Source organism: Triturus cristatus, chromosome 4_1 (genome assembly GCF_964204655.1).
Source record: "Triturus cristatus chromosome 4_1, aTriCri1.1, whole genome shotgun sequence".
Classification (NCBI taxonomy): domain Eukaryota; kingdom Metazoa; phylum Chordata; class Amphibia; order Caudata; family Salamandridae; genus Triturus; species Triturus cristatus.
In genome coordinates this window covers 126,985,674-127,008,676 of record NC_140585.1, presented here as the reverse complement: position 1 = coordinate 127,008,676, position 23,003 = coordinate 126,985,674, and the positions used below count along the sequence as shown (strand labels likewise).

The window sequence follows — 23,003 nt, the reverse complement described above, 5'->3', positions numbered from 1 at the left end:
TCAGCGTATATGGGTACATGTACCATGGAAGAGATCTGAAGTTTTGGCCCTTAAGCAGACTCTACCAGATCCTCGTAAGAACCCTGCAGGTTATTATAAAGAATTATCGCAGACAATCGATGCTTGTATTATGAATCTGGCAGATATTGATATGTTAATGGGTAATGTAGTCCCACAGACAATATGGGCTAAGATTCATAGAGAGGATCGTGCACAGGAACTGGGTGCTACTTGGGATGTCATAGCTGATACAGATAGAGACCAAGTGGGTGGTGCAAAGTCTGACGCCTTGATCTCGGAGCTTCCTGGTAGAATCATTACGTTAATGAAAACTATGATGCCTGCATTGAGAGTGAATTGGGATAAGCTAGCAGCATGTAAACAAAAGAAAGATGAAAGTGTCTCTGATTTCTTTACTCGTTTCGAGGAGACATTTATCGATCATAGTGGTCAGGACATGGCTACCGAAGGTGGACAGTGACTATTCGTGGACAAATTTGTATTCAATTTGCTTCCTGAGCTGTCACACAAATTAAAGGATTCAGAAAGTTCTTGGGCTGTTTCTTCTTCTGCCCAGATATTGGCTACTGCACAATATTACGAGAATAGGGACAAAGAAGAAAAAGAAAAGCAAGAGAAGAAGACGAAAGATTTAAAAACGAAGGTTCTCTTGCAGCAAGCTTATCCGCCACGTTATGTTCAGCCTCAGACTCAACAGCCACCGCAGTTTCAGAGATTGTATCAGAAACCTGAGCCATACATTCCGCGACCTTTGTTAGGTCCTAATCAATGTGCCTATTGTAAAGAAGGTCATTTTAAGAGCAGTTGTCCGGTTTTATTGCAGCGCAATGGAACGTCATCTGCTCCACGAGGTCGTGCTGGCCTCCAGTCAGCAAACAGAGGTAGAGGTCGAGGCATGTTAACTCAAGAACAGCGTGCCCTTCCTTCTCCTAATTCCATGAACTACTTTGATCAGCAGAATATGAGATCCACTCATTATTATAATGAGGACCATTATGTTGAAGGCGAAAATTAGAGTCTTCATGCCAACTTGGACAGCCATGGACAAAGTAGAGGAGTTGTGCCAATCCCAGTAGATGAAAATGGCCCTTATGTCAACGTCACTACTATGGGTGTATCAGAGCCATTTCTTCTAGATACTGGAGCAATGAGAAGTTCTATTATTCATTCTAAACTCCCTGGTGCACCTTTGTCTGGCTTAACGAATGTTTCTGTAGGATTCTCTGGCGCCCCTGTTCGCAATCCGATTTCTTGTCCTATTTCCGTTGGTCCTTATGACTTGGAAGCTTCACTTCTGTTAATGAATGGTTGTGGTGAGAATCTGTTGGGTCTAGACCTATTGAAAAGAATGCATGCTACAATATATTGTTCTCCTTCAGGCGTACATCTCACTCTAGGTCAGAAGTTGATCTCCCCAATGTATCTGTCTAAAGATCAGTTTCCTCATGAGTTGCTTTCTCTTCCGACAGCACTTTGGGCCACAGGTCCGAACGATGTGGGTTGTCTTGAGATACCGCCTTATGTTGTTACTCTCAAGCCCAATGTTGAATTACCACGTATTCCACAATATCGAATTTCTGCTGAAGGTGAAAAAGCGCTTTTAGAAATCATTCATGATCTCATTCGGAAGGATGTGGTTGAAGAAACGAGAGGCAACACATGCAATAGTCCTATTCTTCCTGTTCTTAAACGTACTGATCCTTCTCAGCCTCCTGTGTACCGGTTTGTGATTGATCTGCGAGAAGTAAACAAAATTGTGATTCCACAATTTCCTGTTGTTCCAGATATCACTGCCTTGTTGACTATGATACCTTCCACAGCGACTTGGTTTTCTGTTATTGATCTAAAGAATGCCTTCTTCAGTATTCCAATTGCAGAAGAGAGTAGGGACATTTTTGGTTTTTCTCTTGGAGGCCGAAGCTTCCGATTTAAGCGCGCACCCCAAGGGTACTGTGAAAGTCCCTCCATTTACAGCCAAGCTTTGAAATGTCATCTTGATACTTTTCACTTGCCGTCTGGTGCTGCTCTTATCCAATACATGGACGACTTGTTGGTCGCTGCCGATTCAGAAGATATCTGTAAGGATGTCACTGTTGCACTATTGCGTCACTTGTTTAAGCTGAAACACAAGGTTTCACCTTTCAAACTACAGTATGTTTGTCGAGAGGTTACCTTCTTGGGTCATCTCCTATGAAAGGAGGGACGACGATTGACACCAGAGCAAATTCAGGCGATTGTTCGAATGTCAGTACCATCCACACAAAGGGAAGTACGTGCTTTTCTGGGAATCACTTCTTATTGTAGACAGTGGATCCCTAACTTCTCTTTGATTGCTAAACCTTTGTTGGCACTCACTTTAAAAGATACGCCTCAGCCCCTTCCTTGGACTGAAGAGTGCCCAAAGAGTTTCACTGATTTACGCACTGCTCTGTGTTCTGCTCCTGTACTGGGTACCCCAGATTACACTAAGCCTTTTACGCTGTATGTTCACGAGAAATAAGGTTGTGCATTATCAGTCTTGACACAGCAATTTGGTGATAGACAACGGCCATGCGCTTATTTTTCGGCTACGTTAGATCCCGTAGCTAAAGCATTGCCTAGTTGTCTCAAAGCCACAGCAGCCGCAGCGATTTCTATCCGACAATCCGCTGGAATAGTGTTAGATAACACTCTTATTGTCATGGTGCCACATGCAGTGGATACCTTACTAAACAGAACGAAGACACAGCATCTCACGAGTGCACGTTTAACTGGTTATGAGCTGACACTTTTGGCTAGTCACGTACACATCAAACGATGCAATACTCTGAATCCAGCTGCTTTGTTGCCCCTTCCAAATGAGGAGAGTGTTGAGGATCAGCATGATTGTTTCTTCCGTACTGAGGAAGAGACAAAAGGAAGGATTGATTTGAGAGACACACCGTTAGAGAATCCAGATGGGACTCTATGGGTAGATGGTTTTTGTTTTAAGATGCCTAATGGAGATACGGTTTCAGCCTAGGCTGTAACTACCTTACATACGATTGTGGAAACTGCACGTGTTAGACACAATTCAGCGGAAGCAGCAGAGTTGATAGCACTGACGAGAGCTTGTGTATTATCAAAAGGGAAAAGAGTGAACGTGTACACTGACAGTCAGTATGCCTTTGGTGTCGCGTTCAATTTTGGGCGTCTCTGGAGAGAGAGGGGTTTCCTAACTTCACATGGCACTAAGATACAGCATGGTCAGTTAGTGACTGATCTCCTTGAGTCACTTGCTTTACCTGTCCAAATAGCGATAGTGAAGTGTAGTGCTCACAAGAAGATTACGGATGATGTTGGACGGGGAAATGCATTTGCTGATGAAACAGCAAAGAAAACAGCGAGAGATTCAACGAGTCGAATGTATATGGCAGGTCCTGCGAATTGGGTCAGAGAGAGAGGAATGTGTGAGAATACAGTGGAAAGCGTGAAAACGATTCAGAAAGAGGCTACAGAAAGAGAGATAAGCAAGTGGAGAGAAAGTACGGGAATGTTAGATGAGATGGGTTGTTGGGTAGAATTATCCGAACATCAACGTTGGTTGTTACCGGATGCTTATGTACTCCCAGTGGTTACTATGGCTCATGGTCCAGCTCACCTTAGTGCAAAAGGCCTTTGTAAACTTCTAGCTCCAGTTTGGCAGAATGAAAATATCCTGAAATGTGCATTGTATTGCTTGTCTGATGTATAATCCTGGAAAGGGAACCCCCACTCCAGCAGGTCACTTTGCTCCTCCGACATACCCATTTGAAGTGTTGCAAATCGATTACATTCACATGGATCGATGCGACAACCTCAAATATGTTCTGGTGGTAGTATGTGCCTTTTCAAGATGGATAGAAGCATACCCTTTGAAAGACAACACAGCTTTATCCACAGCCAAAATCCTTTTGAAAGAGTTCTTTCCCAGGTTTGGATTGCCGCGCATTGTCTGGAGGGACAATGGGAGCGAATTTGTTGGCCAAGTCATGCAGAAAGTTTGTGCAGGTCTTGGAATCAAGCAAAAGTTCAATGCGGCAAATCATCCCCAATCAGTGGGTTTAGTAGAATGTTACAATGGGACCTTGAAGTTAAAATTAGCGAAGATTCAAGCAAGTACGGGACTTAATTGGCCTGATGCTTTGCCGTTAGCTCTGCTATCCACCAGAACTGCAGTACACTCTCGTCTGGGACTTAGCCCTTACGAAGTGGTGTTTGGCCGTCCGGCCAACGTATGGGGCATACCTCGTCCTAAAAAGTTCTCAGATTTGCCCTACCCAATGTTAATTGACTATTTACATGACCTTACAACTAAATTGTATGTCCTTCATCGACAGGTTCAGAGTGCTTTGCCAGAGGCTTCCACAGATCCAGGTCACTCCATCGGACCAGGTGACTGGGTCTGTACCCGAAACTTTCAGAAGAAGAAGAATTTAGAACCCAGATGGCAGGAGCCCCGAATGGTCCTACTAACGACAAGGACAGCAGTTAAAGTTGAAGGAAAGAAAAATTGGATTCACGGTGTGCATTGCAAGAAAGTACTTTTGCCCTTGCCTTTTGATCAGTGGGTTCGTAGAGGGGTTGGTGACTGTGAAGGCGAAACAGTTCCACGATTCGTACCCTTTAGCGATGCACACCTGAATGGGACATTGTCTGAAAAAGAGGACGACGACATTTTACAGGGAGCAATTCCATTGCATCGTTGCTTGAATACGACTGAACCAAGAACATTGTTTCAAGATCAGAGTGTTCTAGGGAAGGAGCGCTACCATCTGAGGCCCAGACCAAAGAACAATTGAACTTTCTTCTTCTCCCTTGTGTAGTGTTCTGTTTAGGTTGCAGGGTCACGGTAGGAGTCTAGGTCACGACCTGAGTAGTGACAATAGGTCTGCAGGATCCTCAGTGTCATAGGACGGTAGAGCATCGTGACTTCAGTGATTGAGGAAGATTGCCGTGAGCATCCACTAGTGAAAATGGAAACTACACCAAGTAATAAAGAGAGAAGAAATGAAATGAAGAAAGCATCTTGTAAAATAATGTACAGTCGTTACAGTGTAACTCTATGTATTTTGATATCATTATGTATTGCTATGGCGATTATTGGTTGGATAGTTTATGTTTTACAGCCAAGAAACACCTCCCCTTCCTCCTCTTTGCCTTCTTCTACTGTCTCTCCGCACCTCTTTCATACTTTCCCTTCACATGAACTTGTCAGAAGAACCGAGTATTACAATAATTCTTTTGTCCAACTATTACACCAGCATCAATTAGTGGTTAACACAACTGATTGCTGGGTATGTGGTCTTATGCCGCATACTACTGAGAAGGGAATACCATTTCTAGTTCTTCCTTTCTCTTACGAGGGTTCTGCTTGGGCATTCTTTGTTTTTTTCTCAAATGCATATCAAAGTAAATTCAGATGGTCTGTTGCTTCACAAATTAATTATCCGGATTTTAGTCATAGTTCTTTGATTAAGGGTATGGTAGTTATGGCTAAAATCATGGAGAATAGCAAGATTTCCATCGATTAAAGAAGAGCATACACCAATTGGAACGTCACCCAATACATGTCGAGTCTTAATAATAAAATGGGAAAGGAGAAATCCTCACCAATCTGGACTGTACCACATCAAGGTAACTTCTGTTTAAAAATAAACGATCGCTCTTCTGACACTGCACCAAAGAGTAACTGTTCCTACACATACATTTATTCCTCTCTGAACTCACCTCCTCTAGTACCGTCTCAAGGCACCTATTTCTTTTGTCATGACAGAGTTTATACCTGGTTACCAACGGGTTTCTCTGGTACCTGCTACATAGCTTTCCATCTTCCTCCTACTTACACTGCTTCTGCCAATTATCACCGAACCCGTCTCAGTCGAGGAATTATTGACTCAAAAGACACCACGGGACAAGAAGGAGGAGATTTCCTTAAAGGTTTTCTTCCCTTCTGGGGTCCAATGGCCAATAGCAGAAATATAAGGCAACTAGTCCGTGTTGTAGAAACTACAATAGACATCACTGTAGGAGCCTTGAGTAATATCACGGCGGAACTACAGGCGGATCGTCTTATGACCTTGCAAAACCGAGTTGCCTTAGACTTTATTCTTGCCGACCGTGGTGGAGTATGTAAATTGATCGGGTCAAGCTGTTGTATTTTCATTCCTAATGACGCTCCGACAGTATACCAAGCTATTTCCAAGTTGCATACAATCTCGGAGTCTATTCATCAGGACAAAGGAGATTGGTCCTTAACAGAATGGTTTTGGGGACTACTGTCCAAATGGGGCTGGAAAGTATTGACATTCCTTGGAATAATCTTGACAATTTTATTTTCCTGTTGCCTTTGTATGCACTGTGGTCCCGCTATCTGTGATCTTTGTGCTACTATGTGCATCCCAAAACCCAAACCTCAAGTAACAGAAAATATAAGGATGATGTTACAGCAACAGCTTGATGATCTCATGGCTATTGACGTGGACTCTGATTAACGTGAGTCTATCTTGCCTGAGTTCTGGCAAAAGGAGGGTCTGAGGAACTTCGATTTTCGATCATGATCGAATCGACCCGCCATTTTGTAACCCGACGCCATTTTGTGTTGCCATCACTCAGGCAGCACGGCGAACAAAGCCTATTCTGCTTTTTCCTGTAGCTTGGTGTCAAAATCCGTCCTCGGCCTTGTTTGTGAAACTGATGTGTGGACTAGCCGAGTACACTAATCCGTGTCTGGCTTTTCTAATCCCTGTTTCAACTATCTGTAGGCTCACACCATTCTTTCCCGATCATATCTTATCGACTGGCCTTCACTGTCTCCTGCTAGCATTCTCTTGTGTCATGCCTGTCCTCCAATACACACAAACGTATCTCACCACCTGCAAGTCAGTTGTAATCTGTTAATAAATTAAGTTCGGGAGTGGGATGACAAACACAGTTGGAGGAGAGGTCCCTTCGAGTCATCTGATCTTTCTGTTTTCGAACCCTTCTTACTGGTTCCGCTTTGATTTCCACTTACCCTATTGGCTCTTTTCTTCTTTGCTTGGGGCGTGTGTTTTGTTAATAATTCTGTATTGTATGATATTTAATCTCATGCGCCACAGAGTGAAGTGGCAGTCTCCTGAGAACCTACTTTGTGTACTTCTAGGATAACTGTACTAGCTGCAGCTAATAAATCCAATCTTCTAACGCCGACAGAGTGTCCCGTGTCTCTGTGTAACGAAGCAGGTGAACCCAGAAGACGGAGGGCGTACCCTGCGCCGCCAGGTCCAAAAGGTTCTGGTTCTTCACTGGCTCTTCAGCCCAGGGGCCCCTGGCTCTGTCTGAGGATGGAGGATTGCAGCGGGGGCTGCACACAGGAAGTGGGGAGGGAGAGAGAGCCGGAGGAGGGAGCTTGGTTGTAAAGGGGAAGAGAGGACCCAGGAAAAGCCCAGGTGTGTGAGTGTCTGAGAAAGAGGCGCTTTCTATTTTAAGCAGATGGAAAAAGAGTTAAGCGTTTGCAAAAGTCCTTAGAGACAGATTTGAACCAGCGACCTAAGGATGTCAGTCACTCCACTACAGTCCTCCGCTCTACCAACTGAGCTATCAAAAGCTCGCTTGGGTGGAGATGATAAGGCGCTATATGGCATGATAAGTGGGCCCGGAGCATGACCATCTGGGGAGCTTTCTGTTTCCAACCACCAACTCAAGGTCTTCATAAGGCTGCGAAGACCACAATGGAGTTTCATTTCCAAACAACGCCCCCCCTCACGCCCCTCAAAAGGGCTGAAAAGAAATAAGCACACTACTCAACAGGCACTTCTCAGATACATGAAAATGTGGAATAACAACCCTTAGCCTTTGCAATAGTTCTCTCCCTGGATGGTTCCGGGGCTGCCTGCGTGGACACTTACTTACAGGCTCTCACCCTCTGCGCGCTTGCTGCTGCTGCTATGTGTGTCCAGGGAGGATTGCTTCTGTCTTGCTCTGGCTACACATCTCCATGTTTGCCTGATTTACAATGAAATGCCCATCAGTGGGGTGCTTCTCTAAGCAAAGCCCACAAATGAAAAGAAACAGGCCTCCTGGATTTGCCAGTGCTACTTCCAAGTGGTAATCCATCCTTTGTGAAGAATAAGCTTTGATAACCAGCATTCAGTATTCCATCAGTGTTTTGTCTCTGTGCCTGAAAGGTGACGTTGTTATTCCCAGGTGGCAAGTCAAGTAACGAAGAAATGTATGTAATAAAAGACTTGTAATTTAAAAATTCGTAAAAAGTGTGTTTAGATGTGAGTAAAATAAACCCATAGAGAACCCACACTGAAAACAGAAAATGTCACCGTCCCCGACCGGGAATCAAACACGCGCAGCAGGGAAGAGAGCAAGGAATCCTAACCACTAGACCACCAAGGAAACACTTTCAGACTTTCTCAGCACCTACTCCAAAACACAGCGTGAGGCTGTGAATGCTCATGAATTACAGTAGGTAGAAAAAAACATACATCAACAACATAACACTCTCAACCTACTGTTTTCTAAACTTAGGAAAACATCAACAGACACAGAAAACACATTGCTTTGAGGCACACTGTGAAGAAAGCAATTTACTGCACCTTAAATGGACTCAGATCTCTGGAGAGTTTCCAAGCGTGGAAGATGCGTGGGACCTTCTCAACACACAACTAACTGGAGAGCAAAAACAGCAAGAACCAATTGACCATCCATAAAACTATCAGCTACCGTTCTAAGTCAGCGCCTCTTTTAAGGGACCCCTGCAGTAGGGCAGCAGCCCTTCTCGGGGATCCCTGCAGCTCGCCCAAGGCCTCGACAAAGCTCTCAAGTAAGTCCAGATCAGAACATGAGCGCTTTACCCAGCCTAGGGGTTTTCTTTGGATGCTGAGTCCACTCACACTCAGTTTAGAGTGTTAGAAACAGGACTACAAGTCCCAGAACACACTGCAATAACCTGACTGGAGTTTGGTACTCATGCCTGGACCTTGGGAATATAAGATCTCTGACAAGGATGATGAAGACTGCACGTACAGGTAGGGTGACCAACTGGCATGGCTGCAAATTCAGGACAGTGAATGTTAAAATTCAGGACAAAGGGTCAAAATTCAGGACAAAAATTCATGGCAGGGGGTCGAAATTCAGGACAAAAGGTATGTTTTACAGACACATCAGAGGAGGTTGCGGAATAGTATATAAGGAGGTAAATAGACAACCAATGAAGTACAAGTGGAAATAAGTTTATATTAGGTTGAGCCAATTGTGCACTTCATGGTTTTTCAGTATGCGCGCAGCTTTGAGCAAATGTGCAGGTCTTTTTGTGGTAACAAAACCGTCAACACCCCACCTTTCCAGCCTGCCAGGGAAACGCCTGATGCCCAGTCTGGCCAATGGTGACCCTCATCTTCACAAAGACCCTTTCTCGTGTGTATTTATTTCTTTTATAGTGCTACTCATCCCAAGTAAGTAGGACAGGGTGTTGGAGTGCGTTACATCACACACATTTTATATAGAGACAATGACTCATAAATGTGAAAGTCAATCTATTGGAAATGTACTTAAGATAATGGGGGTTACAAGGTGCAATTGTTCTTTCATCCATCATTCAATCTTGCACCATTCATTCTATCCTTCCATCTGTGATCCCACCCATATCAATATTCAACCATTTGCAAACCTATCCATCTATCCTTCCATCCATCCATCATTCCACTCATCTATCCCTCCATCCACACTTTCACTCATCCATCCCCCATTCATCCTTTCACCCTATCCATTCGTACACTCATCCATCCACTCATGCATCCATTCACTCATCCATCCAGCCATTTAACCTTTCACCCATCCAGCTATCCTATCACTTTCTCATTCATCCACCCAGTCACTCATCCTTCCACCCAGTCACTCATCTTTCCACCCATTCACCCTTCCAGTCATCCATCCATCCTCCCTTTCTCTCTACATCCTCTTTTCACTTAGTCATCCATCCTTCCATCCACCAATCCATCTACTCATCCCCTCGTCCATCTACTCATCCACTCATGAATCCTCCCATTGACCCTATCACTCATCCATCCTATCACTCATCCATCCTTTCACTCATCCATCCATCCTTTCGAACATCCATCCACCCTTTCACTCCATCACTCATCCATTCATCCTTTCTCTCATCCATCCACCCTTTCACTCCGTCACTCATCCATCCATCCTTTCTCTCATCCATCCACCCTTTTACTCCTTCACCCATCTATCCACCCTTTTGTCCATTTACCCTCCCTTTCACTCACTCATCCAGCCTTACATCCACCCTTTCACTCATCCATCCATCCATTTATCCTTTCACGTATCAATTCATCAATCCTCTCATCAGTTCACTCATCCATCCACCCATTCACTCGCCTATCATCCACCCTTTCACTCATCCATCCATCCACTCTGTGCCTGTACGTTGTAAAGCAGTACACTAAAATAAAGATAAAAAAAGTTTCACCGACATATAAAACAATTCCTCATTCAGAGCCCGATCCATCCTTTCATTTATGTAGCTTGCAAAAAAACAGTAGCGTAAATGCATTTTATACATCATGTAGTACTTTGATTTTGATGTAAATAATAACCCTTCGTGCACGTTTCTTTTTTCAATGAAGTACACGGAAGCCTAAAATGAAAAGGCAGGAATCCTTCCCAAAAAGTGTCTGATTTAAAAATTGTCTGTGATTGATTGGAAAAGTTGAGATTGCATTAGTAAATGTTTTACTCATAGGGGATGATGTCACTAATGAAAAGCGTCAGTAAACAATAACAGGATTACATTTCAACCGTCATGCTTTCAAACTATAGGCTACTATAAAAAAAAATATACCCTCCCCGTCGGGGAATTGAACCCCGGTCTCCCGCGTGACAGGCGGGGATACTGACCACTATACTAACGAGGAACTGATACCCCTCTCGGTCATGAGCACCTACTTGTGGAGCTCTTTAACCCGCCCTGTCCTGCCTATGACGTATCTTTTTAATTTCCCAGTTCCTTGACCCCACCAATAGATGGCCACAGGCTCAACAAACACACACACACTCCCTGACACAATACACACACTCCTCCCTCACACCAACCTTCTCACCTCCTAGCAGACACTCTAAGCAGCATCACCTGATGCCAGAGTCAGAACAACCAGCTCCCAGGGCTGCTTCCGACTGGGCCCGGCCTGACTCTTCAACCCAGGGGCACCCGGCTCGGTCTGATGATGGAAGATTGCAGCGGGGGCTGCACACAGGGAGTGGGGAGGGAGACGCTCCCTCCCACCCGCCCGCGCCAAAGGAAAAAGCTGGGCTGTAAAGGTGAAGAAAGGAGGCAGGTAAAGCCCAGGTGTGTGAGTGTCTGAGAGAGAGGCGCTTTATATTGTGAAGCTATATGACATGAGAGGTGGGCCCACAGCTCACATATTTGAGCAGCGTTCTCTTTGTAAACACCAACTCAAGGCCTTGATAAAGCGCCAAACCCCACACTGGAGAGTTTCCTTTCCACAGCAACACCCCCTGGCACCCCTCAAAAGGGCTGAAATGAAACCAGCTCACCACCCGTCCCAGTGTTTGCAGGAGGGAGCAGGTCTGCTCCAGCAGGGAGCCCTGAGCTCGGCCCGGCACTCCCGGAAGAGTCTTATTTTATTCACGGTCGGTGCCTTTGTAGTGTTTCTTTCGTGTCCATGCATTTACCCTCCACTTTTACTGTGTATTTCAGCCTCCTATTACTCTCGCTTTAGCTTGTTTTCATGGCGCTGCTTTTTCTTTTAACAAGTGCATAAGCTTCATAATAAAAAGATTAGAGACAGAAATTAGCTTTTAATTGGCGATAATAAGCCCGCACTTTTCTTTCATGAGATGTGATGTAAATTGTAATAAAAAGACGAGGGACCTGATTACTGGGAGTGCTTTGGTTATTCGCGCATTCTTCTTGTGTTCTCTGTCTGAAACTTCCGCGGCTCTTGGATACTTCTAGACATATGTTCCTCTGAGGGACAGTATTAGCTTCTGCTCGGGTATTCTGAATGCAGGCATCCGTGCGTCGGCTGCTTGTTGTTCCTTCTTTACTGTACAGGGGTTGCTCCTGTGCTGAGTGTTGATGTACCTTTTCGTGGTTTTTAGACAGCAAAACGGTTTAAAACATGTACCAAAGCTACCAGTATCACTGATTATGTGAACACTTATACGCAATATGCCGCTGACCGCGGCCCCCGCAGGGGGCCAATCGGTGGTCGGCGCCTTAGTGGCCCCGGGGCACCGGTCACCCCTCCCCACCCCCTCCCAATGGGGGGGGCGGGGACGCAGACCGGAGCCCCCCCTCCGTTGGCAGGGCCGGAAGTGACGCGCAATGCGTGTCACTTCCTGGCCCAGGTGTGAGGGGGAGGCTATTTAGCCTTCCCCCACCCTCACTGGCGACCTCTTTGTCGCCCACCTCACCTTTTCCCTCCCTACCGCTTACCTGGCGTAGGCGTGGGTGGGGGGGGGTTTCTGAGCGTTGTAATGTTTTCTTTTTCGTTGCAGGCGGAGTTACAGGGCGATCTGGAAGCAGGCCGGTACAAAGGGTACCTCTGCGCGGCACCATAGGGGGTGCCTGAGCCAAAACCGAGGAGCCTCAAGGGTGGTCCCGGAAGACGTGTCGGCGCCCCGCTAGTCCTGCGGGCGGTTGTGGGCCTGAACAACCGGGGGCTTGCTATGCGACGCTCCGCCCCGATAGGGGGGGCGTGAGTAGCATTACCAACGGCACGTGATCGTAGAAAGAATCACCTGGAGGGCAGCACCGGCGGGCATCGCTCCCGCGCTGCCCGGCTCATCAGGCGGGCAGGCGACCCAGTTGGTTGCCTGCCCTTGGATCGCCCGTCAGATAACCCATCCATTACATATCTTGGAATTATGTAATAAACCTGCAGCATTGTTACCCACACCAACTGTCTCGTGTGTGTCTTTGGGTAACCTAATTTGGGGGAGGGGGGACAGCGGGGTGCCCCTGGGGGTACTCTGGCACCTCTACAGGTATTACTTAATGGCACTTATGTGTTTGCCACGCTCCCTGGTGGTCTAGTGGTTAGGATTCGGTGCTCTCACCGCCGCGGCCCGGGTTCGATTCCCGGTCAGGTAAGTTTCAATTTTCCCTACATTAACGGTTTAATTCCTTCTTTATTTTTCAAACATGCTAAATTATACATTAATGACGGTGTAACGTCTCAAGGCATGTGGTAAATAAAATTCATTACCGGGACTTAATTTGATACGGAAACATAATAAAATAGCTCAGTAAAATGAGAGGCAGAATCCGTGGTATTAGAGGTTCGGAATGGGCTTTATTCCAATGATCGATTATAATCGGTTGCTCCAAGTTCCATCACCACGGAGGTTCAGGAAGTGAAGTACATACTTTATTGACAAGAAATGACTTTTATAGTACATACATTACAATGAAGTGAATGCAGTAGGCGTAACAATTGATAAGGAAAATGACGATTCATATGCGTAACCGAAAATGGGTGTAATAAGGAGTAAAAAGGAACATAATTGGTTATGATGTCATATATAGGTGGATCTATAAGATAATACTTGGCATAGATGCGCGCGCAGCAGCATGACGTGTGATTGACGTGCAACTAGGGGGTGAAGGGGACTTGACATTTAGCTCTACATGTGGAGACGAAAAGTCTGGGGGGTCAAGTCAACCTAATCCCAAATCATATCTAACATCCTATGTTTAAAGAACTATGTTATCCACAAAAGAAGGACTCTCGGACAGAATCTATTCTATACTGACTGTGCGTGCGTGTACAAGCGTCTAAGTGTCTACACTAAATGCGAGGGGGTAGGAATATTCCATGGTAACAGGACTATGAATTACTTGCATAAAGACAGAGAAGCCGAGCCATTGCTCGGTAGCTGGAAGGAATGTTTATTTAAACTACTAGACAGGAATGCATCGGCTGAGGGGTGAAGCAGATAACTCGAAGGTGAAATACAGTTCTTGGCAGAGAATAGGCTGATGTCAGGCTTCGTGAGCCGCGCAGAGAATGAGACAAAGTTCATGGTCACAGATGCAGGCTCAGACTGGAGTTTTCAGAGGCAGAAGGCAAGAAGAGTTCGATGACAGAATCAGGGCCTACTTGCCTGGACTGTAGAATGGCATGAGTGAACCATATAAAACCGGTGGCTTTTCATACTTAGGAATGGAATATCCGGCCTATTCATGGCGGATCTGACAGAGGACATGTTAACGGTGGACGCACATGTATTTGCGTCTTCATAACTGGAACTGGAGGGAACATACATGTACTTGTAACATGCACATAGAACCGTTGGGGTCCAAGATAGGGGACATAACTGACCAGAAAAATCCATATTTCCACATTCCCTCCTTGTCCCCTACTTGCCCGTTAAGAGATATCAATCTTCATCAATCCATTGATCTGTTCATATAACATCATTTGTTCTTCTTTCTTCTTCCGCGACGAATGAGATCTTGGTGGTGGAATACACGATGTGGCACACAGACCACAAATCGCTGGTCCACATTGCAGGCATAGACAGCAACTGAATAGTATGAGAAGGCCAATACCTAGAAAGGATAGAACTCTCCATCCCCAGGCTGATATCACACTCCAAAACCAACCGGACCAAGTCCAGGTGCCTGGATTCTGGTGTATCTGGCTTACAATCTTATGAAGGCGGGTTATGGCCTTATATACAGATGGCGAATTTTCTGGTATGAAAATGCAACAGCTTGATCCGATGACCCTACAAGCTCCGCCCCTATCAGCCAGGATGACGTCAAGGACAAGACGATTTTGAAGCACAACAATCCGCATAGCAGACTGCTCTTCTGTTAAATTGCCTAAGGCGGAAATAGTTTCATTCACTACCGCTTCAAGGGTTCTAGTCAATCTACGTATCAGCTTACTATTAGTAACAGTACCTATATAGGGAAAGATGCCTTTATTGAAATCTGTGTATTTTTCCCATGCTGTTTCAGTGTAATCGACAATTGGGAGATCTCTCCGCTCTCTGTTGTGTACTAAATGAATATTTCTATAATAATCAGGAGGAGCTAGGAAAACAGGTGGCAAAAGGAATGCAATGTAGCAGGTACCATCCCAATCTAGAGGTAGACGCATATATGCAGTCTGACCACATATAAAGTAGGAGTGGCGATAAGCTCTAAATGAAGATTTGCCTTGATCACTGAATTCTACTGTAGTAGTGCATTTACTATGGCCCATATGTATGGAACCAACTTTTCTTACACACAATTCACCTTTCGCTGGGAATACTGACATGGTTGGTAAAACTAGTTCAACTTCGGATTCGACATTTAGAACCATGAGATTAGGAGTAAAGTTACCTAATCCATATACTTCATTTTCTAGATCAGTTCCTGTTCCTTTGGGGCGACCCTCCTTGTCAGGGTAACAGACTTTGAATAAAACTAGGTTCAGATTTCCCCATACCCACTGGTCTTGGTAAACGGCTGTATCTGAGTCTATGGAATTGATTAAACTAAACCATGCTCCACAGGAGCCATTATGTGTAAACGGATGTGGAAAGAAAGGCAGGACTCCTTCATAATTCTGATAGGGAGGGAGCCGGCCACACACCCAACAATTAGTTGCATTACTAGTCTGATGGGAATGATGTAACATACTAATGAAAGTGTTATTGCGCAGCGCAAGTCTATAAGACAATTCATGTGGCGGTAGGTCACTAAAAGAATGTTCAGCAGTAACATTGTAAACATTTCTGGCAATAGGGTAATATATGTGCAACAATATACTTGCAGTAATTATTGAGAGACTTAAGAAAAACAAAATTAATAACGTCACTATGCAATGACTACGCAGTGATTTACAGTACGCCTGTCGTTTCATCATTTTTCGCGACTGTCCATGATTCAGGTCTAGGCGATACATGTCGGAGACAGATTCAACCGCTTCACCTAGGAGAGGACTTAAACAATCAAATCGTCCGACGGTCTAGGCCTTAATTTTAGTTTATATAGTTCTTTACTGTCGGCCTCAGCCAGAGGTAGTTTTGAGTCAATTGGTGAGGACACACGAGGTGGGCTGTTTACATCTGAAGGAAGTCCATGACATTTCTTGATATGACTTGAATGAATCCATCCTTTCCTGCCTTCAATCTTCACGGCTGTCCTTGTGGTCAGCAAGACCAACTTGGGTGTCTTCCACCTGGGCTCCAGCTGAGTCTTTCGGTCGAAATTCCTCACAAGGACGAGGTCCCCCGGAATTACGTCATGGGGTTTCACCTCAGTGTTGTCGGGAAAGGCTGCAGCTACCTGTGAACGACAAGATTGTAGTGCAGACATCAAGGAAGCCAAGTAATCTGTCAGCATATTACAGTCAATATCAGTTATTTTGCGTGGTATAGGCGTCCCCCACATATTTGGTGGTCTGCCGAAGATCACCTCATACGGGGATAGCCCTGTTCGAGAGTGTGCTACCATTCTTGTGAAAAAGAGTGCAACTGGTAGTGCTACTACCCAGTCGACACCTTTCTCCCTGCATATTTTGGACAATCTAATTTTCAGGGTCTGATTATGTCTTTCTACGAGACCTGCTGCCTCAGGGTGTCGGACACAGTGGAATTTCCACTGATAACCTAACAAAAGTGAAACATGTTTCATTAATTCGGATGAGAACGGCTGGCCGTTATCTGAGTGAACAACACGTGGTAAACCGTATCGTGGGAAGAATTCTCGAACTAACTGTTTGGCAGTAGTCGGGGCAGTGTAATCTGAAACCGGGTATGCCTCCGTCCAGCGGGACAGAGCGCAGACAACTACGAGAACATATTTGAATCCTCGACATCGTTCCATCTGGATATAATCCATCTGGAGTACTTCGAAAGGGTGATTAGGAGGATGAAATCCACCTTGTTCTACGGGAACACTTTTTCCTGGGTTGAACTGGCAACAGATCATACAGGTACGGACCTTTTGTTTGGCTGCTGCTCGTAAATGTTTATTGAACCAAATGTGTTGAATGCTATCTAGCATAGCTTTTTCTCCTAGATGTGCTGGACTATGTATAGTGTTAACTATAACTTGGACCATTGAATCAGGAAGGAACCACACAGACTTTTCCTTCATCATCCATCCTTGGTCCGTTTGGATCCCTCCTAATTCAGTCCATTTCTTTATTTCGTCTGGTGTAGCATGTGTCTGTATGTCAATTACGTCAAGGGTAGGATCTTTAACTGTCATACAATGTGTCGGCATCGGGACTATTGTCTTTGTCATGTCGGATGTTTGTGTTTGAGCAGTCTGTTTAGCTGTTCTGTCGGCTAGATCATTGCCTTGAGAAATGATATCAGTGACTTTCATATGAGCCTTGCATTTCATAATTGATATTGCAGTAGGTAGATGTATTGCATCTAATAAAGCATGAATGAGGGGTCCGTGCTGAATGTGGGCACCGTGGGAAGTTAAATAACCTCTCTCTCGCCATAGCACGCCGAAGTCATGTACAACTCCGAATGCATAACGTGAATCAGTGTATACGTTGACTTTTTTATTTGTGGCTTGAATACAGGCTTGTGTCAGAGCAATAAGCTCTGCGGCTTGAGCTGACAAAGTATTTATATGATTTGTTTCAATGACTTCAGTATCTGTTGTGACTGCGTAAGCAGCCACTAACTCTCCTGTATTTGTTCTCATACATGAACCATCTACATACAATGTCAGGTCTGGATCTGACAATGGGACATCGGTTAAGTCTTGTCTAGGTTTCGTCGTTATTGTAATAACTTCAATACAGTCATGGGCTAGTGGGTCTGTTCCGGTTACTGGCAAAAGTGTGGCAGGATTCAATGTGTTACAGCGTCTGATTTCTATGTGTGGCTGAAACAATGTAAGTTCGTACCCTGTAAGTCGCGCTATAGTCAAGTGTTGTGTTTGCGTTCTATTTACAAGAACCTCTACTGCATGTGGTACTTGAACTGTCAATGGATGTCCTAACACTATGGCATCGCTTTGTCTGATTGCTAAAGCTGTCGCTGCCACTGATTTTAGGCATGCAGGCAAAGCCTGAGCTACGGGATCTAATGTACTAGAAAAATAAGCACATGGTTTGTGTGCTCCTGCTTGTTCCTGTGTGAGTACTGACAAGGCAGTACCTTCGCGTTCTGTAACAAAGAGTGTAAACTGTTTTCTGTAACATGGCGTTGCTAAAACAGGTGCTTGACATAAAGCTTTCTTTAGGCTTTCAAAAGCTTGTGTATGTTCCTGGGTCCAAGGGAGAACAGTCGGTGTGGCTGCCTCCTGTGTTGTCAACTGAATGAGTGGTTTTGCTAGAAATGCGTATTGAGGGATCCACTGTCTACAGTATGAAGTGAGGCCTATGAAAGCCCGCACCTCCTTTTGTGTCTTGGGTATTGGCATGTTAGCTATTAACTGAATGCGGTCGGGTGTAAGCTGCCTTCCCTCCTTGGACAGCGAGTGTCCAAGATAAATAACTCGCTGGACACAGAATTGCAGCTTAGAAGGGGACACCTTGTGCCCCTTTTCGGCTAGAAATTGTAAAACTGTCAGTGATGCTTTTTCACATTCCGGTTCACTTCTCGCGGTGATCAACAGATCATCGACGTATTGAAGCAGAGCAGTGTTAACTGGCATGTGGATACTGTCGAGTTCTCGTTTCAGTGCTTGGCTATAGATGCTGGGGCTTTCTGTAAATCCTTGAGGTGCGCGTGAGAATTTAAAGCTACGTCCATTTAAACTAAATCCGAACAAATATTGGCTTTCCGGATCTATTGGGACGCTGAAAAAGGCATTCTTGAGATCGATTACAGTAAAGAATGTCGCTTCGGAATCAATAGCTGTCAGTAATGACGAGATATCTGGGACCACAGGAAATTGTGGCACAATGCATTTGTTTAATTCGCGCAGATCAATAACCAATCGATATACTGGCGGGGCCTTTGGATCTGTTCGTTTAAGAATCGGAATTATCGGTGAATTACATACATTGGAGTCTGTTTCTACAACTACTCCTTGGGTAATGAGCTCGTCAATGATTTGTAGTAAAGCCACTACAGCATCTGGTGGTAACTTGTATTGTCGCATTCGTGGTAGTACCACTCCTGCCTTTAATGTGACTCGATATGGTGTAATATTCATGCAACCAACATCAGTAGGGCCTTGTGCCCATAGATGTGTAGGTAAAGTCTGCAGTCGGGGATCCATGTCTCTAGACACATAATGACCTTTAAAATCACGTAAAAACAACCTTACTCCTTCCGGAGAACAACATATTATAGCTCCTAGAGCTTTCAGTGTTTTTATTCCTAACAGATTTTCTGGACATGATTTAGTAAGCAATAAATCTGTAGTTCGGGTCAAAGGTCCTATCGTAAGTGGGAGAGGCTGTGATACTTCATTAACAATAGGTTTTCCTGAAAAACCAAGGGAAATATTCTGTGAGCCTGAGAGGGGTGCCCCTGGAACTTCACTACGTTTTATGGTCGTTCGACTTGCCCCTGTATCGAGTAAAAATTTTCTGTCTTGGCCTAACAATTCACTATGTACATAAGGTCCTTCTTGATCTACAGGGATCTCGATAAGGGGTAAGTCAACTTCCCTCTCTAGGCTTGTTCATGCGTATCGTTGATAATCAGGATAGTCGTACTGTGCGGTCTGGTACAGTTGTCGTGTCGTGGTTTGTGTGGCAGCAACAGGCAGCGCTGGTGCAGCTGGCACAAACTGTATAGACTGTTGTGAAGCTGGCATGGACTGTGTATGCTGCGGAGCTCCTTGTTCATTCTGGTCCTGTCTAGGTGGCCGTGGTCTTTCTTGTGTTTTACCTATGGTGATATTATGTTTCAAAACTGGACAATCGTGTACGTAATGACCTGGCTTTTTACAATAATTGCATGTCCCTTTTACAGGTCCGGCTGAATCGGAATGTGTCATACCCTTTTTATGTCCTTCAGCTGGAACTGTCTGAGAAACTAACATTTTCATTTTCGTGTCTTTCATGCGTCTGTGTTCATGTTCTTGTTCTTCTCTAATTCTATTGTGATGGTACTGTAACATTTGTAACATTTGTGATGGAGTGTTACCTTGCCAGGTACTCTCGAATTTTAATACTCTATTCTTTACTTGGGGCAGAGCATTTTCTACTAATTTTGTTACAAACAGATGTGGGTATGATTCGCTACTTGCTTTTAGGCCACTATTTATACCAAAACATTTTTCAAATCGGGCATAGTAATCACTAGTGTCTTCATCTTGCTTCTGTTTACAGGCTGAAATTGTACCCCAATCTTCCTTTTTTGTAGTTAGTAAACGTGGCAGTACCTGTACTAATAAACCTGGTAGTGCTTTAGTTTTATCCCCGAGTCCTGCTCCTGCAGTTCGGGCCTTTTCTTCTGCTTCTAATACTGACCATTCTATCTTTTGGTCTCCTACCTCCCACTCTTTTTCCCTGAGTTTCTCATAAATGCCAGCAGGCATCAATACCTTTAATATTGTCATAATGTCGGGATAGGTATACTCTCCCATGAGTAACATGTCTTTAATTTCTCGGTGAAAACCCGCTGGATCTTTGTCATGACTGGGTACCACTTTCTTCATTTCTAACAATTCTATTTTTGATATGGGCGTATATACAAATACGCGCTTAAACTCGTTGTCCTCGCCCTTTATTGGGTGCACTTCTCGTAAGGGATTCTGTCTATCCATGTAATACGTGGTTCTTTCCTTGATGGGCAATGAGACACGGTCTGAACATACAAAAAGAATATACTGCTTTCTTGATTCTAGAATTTCTTTAATTAATTTAGTACCTGAACCTTTCCATCTATTCATGAGTAATTCAGTCAATATGTCAGGTAAGGGACCAGGGTCCGAATGCTGACTCTGATATAGTATAATGAGTTGTTGAATCATATAAATCCCAGCTAACCGCTGTTCATCTGGGGTGAGATTCAAGAATGTGCGTGCTACTGTATCATCACTATATTTTCCGGGACTGTCAACCCAATGGACAGCTGACCTGGCTAATTCTTGTTCATCCATAGAATCGAAAAAATGATAACCCCTTCGTTCTCGGAGTAGTTTGTCGGCGGCTTGGAACGAATGCTCGTTAGACCTGATGTTAATTATAGGTATTTGGAAATTCCTGTTATTATCTGGACATATCGGACGTATCGGGTCAATAGGACATCTATTACTATTACAAGATCTTCCTTTACCTACATAGGCTATGGTGTCTGACTGTCCTGCGGGCAGTCCTGACCCTTCTTCCTCGTTTTGTTCGAACTCGTCTACCGCTAATCTTTCTTCGTGTAGGCGTTCTATTTCTTTACGGATCTTTCGGCACATGGCTATTATACAATTTTGTTTATCATGTCTACCTTCTGATATATTCTGGCTCCATCTGGTAAGAATTTGCATTGCTTCCGGGTCTACCCCCGGTCGGTCTTCATTTCTGATCACACAATTTATGAGGAAACGTAACAGTTCCCCCTGTATTTCCACTTTCTGGTATTCCATAGCTCTGTTAATACATTCAGAATCTCGCCCTGTTTGGACAAAATGGTATATTTTATCTAGATGCGCAGTCATTCCTGGTAATTTCCCTAAATACACTGCGGCTCGTCTGATACGTAATGATGCTAGGGTCATTTCGTCCTCTTTTCCGGGCACAGGGTCATATCTACAATCTATAAGAAGTTCCTTAAGCGTACGGGCATTTATGAGTTTGGGGGTACGTGAATGTGCTGACTCTTGAAAGGTAAGTTTATTTATTCTGGGTGGCGTAGAAAAAATGTTACTAGCACCTCCCGTAGCCCCATCTGGGGTGTCGGGTGTGAAAGGATTCGTTGAACGTGACACAGCAACTATAGGTGTGGACACAGCTATAGAAGCAGCTGTAGGAACAGATGTAGAAACAGATGTGCTTGCCGGAACTTGTGACACGATCTGTTGCTGTAGGGATACGGGTACTGGGTCTTGGCGTTGAACCTCCCTGATAGGCGGTCTATGTGGGCCGGAATTAGCATACTCGGGAGCTGTGTCATCTAAATATGAGGAAAGAAAAACATCTTCTGCGGTTCTAGGATGCCCCTTAGGATGTACCTTTATTGGAAATAATGGGGGTGGCAAGTCTTTCGGTGTTTCTGGAGTAGCTTTAGGTAATCCTTCGGCCAGAAGGGGATACATACCATTCATAAGGGCATTTCTTTGTCTGTCTACTTGTTCTGATTTCACTCGGATACCTTCCTCAATTAATAGATTTTCTCGAACTTTATTGGAATTTTCTTTACTCTTCTCCTCCTGTCTACGTGCTTTTTCTGTTCGTCTATGTGATTCTTTACGCCATAACTCAATGGCGTCTTTCTGTGATTGTCTAGCTTTCTTTTTCCATAATTCTTCCTCTACTTTCATGATGCACTCTGCATCCCAGGTTCCCGCTGTGGGCCACCTCTGACTTTCTGGTAATTCCTTGGTGTAGTCTACCCATAAATCAAGAAATAATATAGCGTCTAAGCCATGTTTATGATACATGAAGTACCCTGGAGTGTCCCTAGGAGGAATAGGAACGGCTTCTTCGAGTACCCCTTTTCTTGTAGTGATCTGTCTTAGTTTCGAAAAGAGCGGCATATTGAGAACTGATCTGATACTTAATCTTGAACACACTAACTGATCTGATTCTTAATCTTGAACACACTTAGTACAAAAGCACAATAATGAACAACCATTCATACCACAATATGCAGGACGTTTAACACATTAAACATTAAACATTAAACATTTTTTAACCTTTAAAATAACCAACAATGATGATCGTCTGCATAACTAATCACCAAGCATAATTCTTTGACAATAACTAGATACTTCGGAATACTTGATATACTGCTAAACAGTACATATACACTGCTAAAACAGTGCAGACCGGATTTGTGTACCCAAACCCGTCTTGACCGGCACAACCTATGTGCACGTCAGA

General features: G+C 44.4%; 1 non-coding gene across 1 annotated transcript; it reads right to left on the bottom strand.

Moving 5' to 3' along the window:
• Window positions 1-10,865: 10,865 nt before the first annotated feature.
• Window positions 10,866-10,937, bottom strand: TRNAD-GUC (transfer RNA aspartic acid (anticodon GUC)). The gene has a single exon. It is a non-coding gene; the product is annotated as a tRNA-Asp (tRNA).
• Window positions 10,938-23,003: the final 12,066 nt, after the last annotated feature.